Source organism: Apodemus sylvaticus, chromosome X, assembly GCF_947179515.1.
Source record: "Apodemus sylvaticus chromosome X, mApoSyl1.1, whole genome shotgun sequence".
NCBI lineage: Eukaryota > Metazoa > Chordata > Mammalia > Rodentia > Muridae > Apodemus > Apodemus sylvaticus.
The window spans coordinates 47041352-47048188 of record NC_067495.1 but is presented as its reverse complement, the minus strand read 5'-3'; positions in this window follow the sequence as shown (position 1 = coordinate 47048188).

Below are 6837 nucleotides of genomic sequence, written 5' to 3'. Positions count from 1 at the left end.
GTGTTTCCCTTGCAAGGGCTTCTAACTTTTGATCCATTTTCTCCTCAATGACCTTCATGTGTTCCTGTACCAGCATCATGACCAGTGATTTTAAATCCAAATCTTGTTTTACTGGTGTGATGGGGTATCCAGGACTTGCTGGTAGAGGAGAATTTGGTTCAGATGTTGCCATATTGCCTTGATTTCTGTTAGTGACGTTTCTGCGTTTGCCTTTTGCCATCTAGCTCTCACTGGTGTTACTTGGTCTTGTCAGTGCTGGACTCACCAGTGCAAGCTGCCCCTTCCCCGTTGGCCTCTGGTGCACAGCTTACACTCTGCACTGCCTATAGACAGGGTGCTGTTTTCCAGGCTGTTCAGATCCCAAAGCAGGCACCTGAAGGCTCCCGCTGGGGCCCGCAGGATTTATCGGAGCACACCGACTTTTCCCAGCTGGCCGCCCGGAAGCCCCCACTAGCCTCTTGAGGGACCTGGAGATGTGGCGGCCACCCAGGCTGATCTGAAGCGGAGAGATTTGAGCTGGGGGCTTCTGCCTGAGGCCTTGCCCCAGATTGTGTCTGTGGACCAGGTGGAACCCGTGTGCACCCCCAGGGAGCTCCGAAGGTGAATGTTGCTGTGACCTCCCCTGTGCTCCGCTCACTCCGCTGGGCAGCCGATTTCCCCAACCGGGCTGGCGCACACTAGGTTAGCCTTGTCGCCTGGGCCCTGAGTCCAGGCAAACGCCTGGGAGGCCAAGGTCCGAGCAAAGTTCCCCTAGGGCTATGTCTGTTATTTGGGTCCGCCAGGTGACCCGGATGGCGGGCGTGCGCGTCCGCGCTCCGCGAAAGCACCGGGAGAGTCTGTTGTGCTAATAACCTCCTGGGCTGGTTGACACACAGATGGCCCACCAAGCCGCCCAGTTCTTGGGGTCAGTCCTGTGCCTTTTGGGGCCTAGACCCCCGTTTTGTTAGCCTCAGGCTACGCTTGTTAGCAGTCTCTGCCCTCCCGAGCACTCTGGCTCCTGTAGGCAAAATGGCGGCGCGTGCACCGGCCGGGGCAAAAAAAAAAAACTCCTGGCTGGGTTGGCGCCCCGATGGCCACTCGAACAGCCCAGGGCCTGGGTGCAGGCCAACGCCCGTCTGGCTCAGACCCCTGCGGTGTTGGGCCTAGGATTATGTTTGTGTACCTCAGTCTGACTGATCTCTGGAGCCCGGGATCAAGATGGCGGTGAGTCTCTCCTGAAAACATATTCTTTAATGTTATGAGGGATATCACGACCCCAGGATCTGCATTCTCCTGTCATGTGAGAAAGGATTGCTGGGCTGATAGGAACAAGCTAATCATCCCCAGTAACATCTGCAAATCCAAGTAGAACCTTTGGAAAGCCATATTCTGGACCCAAAGGTGAACAGAGAAGGAGGGCCATCTTACAAAGCCTCATCTCCATAGCTCTGGGAGGCCATGAAAACTAACAGGCTGAAGTTACCCCTTTGTGCAGTAGTTTATAGAGGTTTGTAAAGTGATTCTCCACAGTGAGATCTCCTGGGATTGATAGGGATGGGCTCAACTGAAGAGAAAGGTGTGTGTGTGTGTAATTCTCCCTAATAGGAGTCACTATGATCCCAAGCGTAAATGAGGGAACAATACAGAAATACAGAAAGAATGGTGTGAGTGAATCACGCCCACTTCCTCCTGGGGCATCACAAGGCCTTCTAGAACAATGAAACGTGCTCTGTCTCAGGGCAGCAGAGGCTAGGTTTCTAGCTTGTACTGGGAACCTGATGACTTCCCCCACACACATATTTCTTTGTCTGCCTTTTACCTTGGGAGTGCTTGGGTAGTTGAAGTCAGCAAGGCACATTTCACTTCTCCCTAGGGAGGAGTGTCTGAGATCGGAGACTGTTGGAATGAGACCACGGGTCTTACATGAAGTCAGGGAGGGTTGCCAGGCAGTGCCAGGAGTTGGATTGAGAGAAAAGGGATGTACATGTTTATCTCATTTTGGTGAGGGCCATACAGAATCCTCCCTATTGTCACCATCTGGGAATGGAGCTAATGACAGGCAGAGATGTCACCCAGTTCCCACTCTAGGTGAGCAGAGTAGTGAAAGGCTTTATTCTAAGGTCATGTCTCACAGCAACTGAAGTGAGACCATTAGGACAGCCAGTGGTTTGAACTGACACTCATTTGTTACCCTGTGTTGAACTACCAGCCAGAAAGCTCTGATCTGACAGACTTCGGATTCTAGTGATGCCACTGACAAATTTATAGCTAGGAAATGTCCTCTTCACTTTCTCCTTCTGGGTTTCAAGGAGGCACAAGCTTCATAAAGAGAAGTTATCCTGAAATAGAAAAGGGGACCACGACTGGAGAGGTAGCTCTGTTGTTAAATTGCTTGCAGGGCAGGCATGAAAACCTGAGATCAAACCACTCATGCCACATGAAAAACTGAATTTGGCTGCAGCTTGTGCACCTCTGACCCTGGGATTGATCAAAGAGGAGTCTGGAGGATGGCTGAGGTTTAATAAGGTTGTCAGCCTAACTCCAGGTTCAGGTGGGGACTCTGCTTCACGGTACTAAGACAAACACACAGCACATATATACACATACACAAACAGAGACAGATAGAGAGACATAAAGAGGCCAGTCAGTATCTTCCTGTGACACAAGAAGCAGGCACAGGCATATATACACTCACTCACACATAGTTACATTCATGCAATGCACACACACACACCTGACAGAGGCATACACAAGTACAGGCACACACACACACACACACACACAGAGAGAGAGAGAGAGAGAGAGAGAGAGAGAGAGACCTACTGTTCTATCAAGAAATGACTCTTGAAACCTGAGAAGGCACTAAAAGAATCATGTACTTTTGAGGAGAAGAGAAAAAAATCTCCCATATCTTTCATCATCACACCAAAAAGTATTCAGAATAGGACAGTCTGAGGAGGTTCCCCTTTGTTCTCATTGTAAGATCTAAAAGAAATGATTGGTTCAAGTCTGCAACCATAAGAAAGCAGATCCATTTGTTGAAAAGGCTATCTTTTTTCCATTGGATGTTTTCAGCCCCTTAGTCAAGGATCAAGTGGCCATAGGTGTGTGGGTTCATTTCTGGATCTTCAATCCTCTTCCATTGATCTGCCTGCCTGTCACTGTACAAATACCATGCAGTTTTTAACGCTATTGCTCTGTAGTATTGCTTGAGGTCAGGGATACTGATTCCCAAAAATTTCTTTTGTTGTTGAGAATAGTTTCAGCTATCCTGGGTTTTTTGTTATTCCAGAAGAATTTGAGAATTGCTCTTTCTAACTCTATGAAGAACTGAGTTGGGATTTTGATGGGTATTGTGCTTTCAACGAATGGTGCTGGTTCAACTGGAGGTCAGCATGCAGAAGAATGCGAATTGATCCATCCTTGTCTCCTTGTACTAAGCTCAAATCCAAATGGATCAAGGACCTTCACATGAAGCCAGACACTCTGAAGCTAATAGAAAAGAAACTGGGGAAGACCCTTGAGGACATCAGTACAGGGGGGAAGTTCCTGAACAGAACACCAATAGCGTATGTGCTAAGATCAAGAATTGACAAACAGGACCTCATAAAATTACAAAGTTTCTGTAAGGCAAAGGACACCATCAAGAGGACAAATCGGCAACCAACAAATCGGGAAAAGATCTTCACCAACCCTACATCCGATAGAGGGCTAATATCCACTATATACAAAGAACTCAAGAAGTTAGACCCCAGAAAGCCAAATAACCCTATTAAAAATGGGGTACAGAGCTAAACAAAGAATTCTCACCTGAAGAACTTCGGATGGCGGAGAAGCATCTTAAAAAATGCTCAACTTCATTAGTCATTAGGGAAATGCAAATCAAAACAACCCTGAGATTTCACCTTACACCAGTCAGAATGGCTAAGATTAAAAATTCAGGAGATAGCAGGTGTTGGAGAGGATGTGGAGAAAGAGGAACACTCCTCCACTGCTGGTGGGGTTGCAAATTGGTACAACCACTCTGGAAATCAGTCTGGCGGTTCCTCCGAAAACTGGGCACCTCACTTCCAGAAGATCCTGCTATACCACTCCTGGGCATAAAGCCAGAGGATTCCTCAGCAGGTAATAAGGATACATGCTCCACTATGTTCATAGCAGCCCTATTTATAATTGCCAGAAGCTGGAAAGAACCCAGGTACCCTCAAGGGATGCAAAAAAATGTGGTATATCTACACAATGGAGTACTATTCAGCCATTAGAAACAATGAATTCATGAAATTCTTAGGCAAATGGATGGAGCTGGAGAACATCATACTAAGTGAGGTAACCCAGACTCAAAAGATCAATCATGGTATGCACTCACTAATAAGTGGATATTAACCTAGAAAACTGGAATACCCCAAACATAATCCACACATCAAATGAGGTACAAGAAGAAAGGAGGAGTGGCCCCTTGTTCTGAAAAGACTCAGTGAAACAGTATAGGGCAAAACCAGAACAGGGAAATGGGAAGGGTTGGGTGGGAGAACAGGGGGAGGGAAAGGGGCTGATGGGACTTTCGGGGAGTGGGGGTCTAGAAAAGGGAAAATCATTTGAAATGTAAATAAAAAATATATTGAATAAAAAAACAAAAAAAAACCCAAAATACAAAAAAGAAAGCAGATCAAGCCACTTCCTATGTCACCACATGATGACACATGCATTTCATTCATTATTTAGCTCCCAGAATTCATGGGAGACATGGATTATGAAAACCATCTTATAGATGTGGATCCTGAAGTTCAATGTGTTTGATAATTTGCGGAGTTCAGACAGCTGGTAATTGAGAGAGCTGGGACCACATCCATGATATAACATAAACTAAAACAGTAAGTTTTCACTCCATTCAATCTAAATTTTACCTTAATGCCCCTAATTAACTGTTCTTTTCATTCTTGTGAATGTTTCGTAACATGAAAAATACTTCATGTACTATGCAATGAAAGCAATAAGATCACTACAGTAATTATATATTGTTTTTAGTTTGTGTGTTTATTTTTGAGATAGGTTTGCACACCACATAGCCAAGGTTGCTCTGAATGAACAGGATCATGTAATTAAAACTGTCCCTCAGATGTTTGAAATCTTCATTTTTCTTCCTTTTTGATTAGAGATTGTAGGTATAAACTTAAACTCATATCCAAGTGTGAGTGATAATGAAAACAAAAAGACTACATTTTGTTATGTTGGTATTATGGACTTATGTGAAGTCAAAAAGTGTCAAAAGATTATGAGCTGTAAAAACTCGGTCTAAGCCATCTCTTCTTTTTTAAAAAAAAAAAAAGTATATTCTAAGACATAAGATATAAGCATGAGGGTTTTATTTCCTTCTGTATTGTTTCTTATTATTTCTAGTTATTTTTGTTTTCCTAGTGTTTTTTTTTCCTTTTTATGTATAAATGTAGAAGAATATGGCTTTATAGAGGAGGCCTGAACTGAACTCCCAGTGTAACACTGGCTTGACTTGAATTCTCTTTCCTCCTGGTGTTACAGATGCAAAAAACAATAGCTGTGATCATCTTTTCTGGAGTCCATCTCTTAAATTTAGGTACCTTGTTTGTCATGTCCATTAATTTATGTCAGATCATTTATAAATGACAAACATGTTCATGCATGGTATAGCAGAGTAGGAACCCACCAAGAGAATAGGGTCTATATTATTTCCCAGGAAGTCTTTAATTCAATTGAGAAGACCTTCTATGTGGGCATCATTAAACTAATGTTGAAAAATTAATACTGCAGAATAATGGGTGGGAAAAACAGATTAGCATTTATCTGTTACAAGAGTTACTATTGATCACCAACATATTAGCGAATCTTACCATTATTCAATGATTGCTCTTATTTGCCACTTTGGTAAAATTAGTAACAAAATATCAGTTAAGAGTCTCCCAAGTAGGGCCAGTTGGAGGCTCCTGGCACATATATAGCAGAGGTCTGCCTGGTCTGGCCTCAGTAGGAGAAGATGTGGTTAATCCTTGAAAACCTTGAGGCCCCAAGGAAGAGGAAGGCCTGGTGGGGAGGGAAGCACCGTCTCAGAGGCAATGGGGAGAAGGACTAGGATGAGGAACTGTGGGAGGGGGGATCAGGAAGGGGGCAACGACTGGAATGTAAATGAATAAAATAATTTTAAAAGAAAAAAGAGTCTCAATGTGATAAGCAGCAGATAAGGAGGAAAACTGAGAAAAATTGACTTCTGGACATGGCACAGCTGTGACTTGCATCAACTTATAGCAAATGTACTTACCTGTACAAGATTAAGCTGGACAAAATTCTAAGCTGGATTGGGGAGGGCCCAATTATGCCCCATCCCTTTAGGAGGAGCTCTTGGCAGTTGTTGACTACCAAGAGAGGGCGAGTCACTTTTTTTGGGTATGTGGCCTCTCATAGGTTGCTCAGGACCCAGTGGATAGACAACATAATAGCTTGCATATGGATAGCAATAAGTCATCTCTGGGCTATTGATTAAAAGAAATAAAAAGAAGATATGAAGCTGAGAAAGAGGTAGGGTAGGGAAAAAAGAGAGAGTCGAAAGTAGATGGCAATGGGTGTGGATATTATTAAAGTACATTGTTTAAATATATAGAACTTTCAAGAATAAAAAATTGAAACAGAGAAGTGTCTCAGTATGTGTTAAATATCAATATGAATTCAGCCCTTGAAGTCAGATATTGAAGGCCTTGAATTGTATAGCCAGTTAAAGGAAGAAAAGACTTTTAACTTGAAGAAGAAAGAACTTGAACCATAGTGGCCAATATGCTTCTCTATTGACATGGCTACATGAATCAAATCCTTCTACAAGTACTGAGGTTAAAT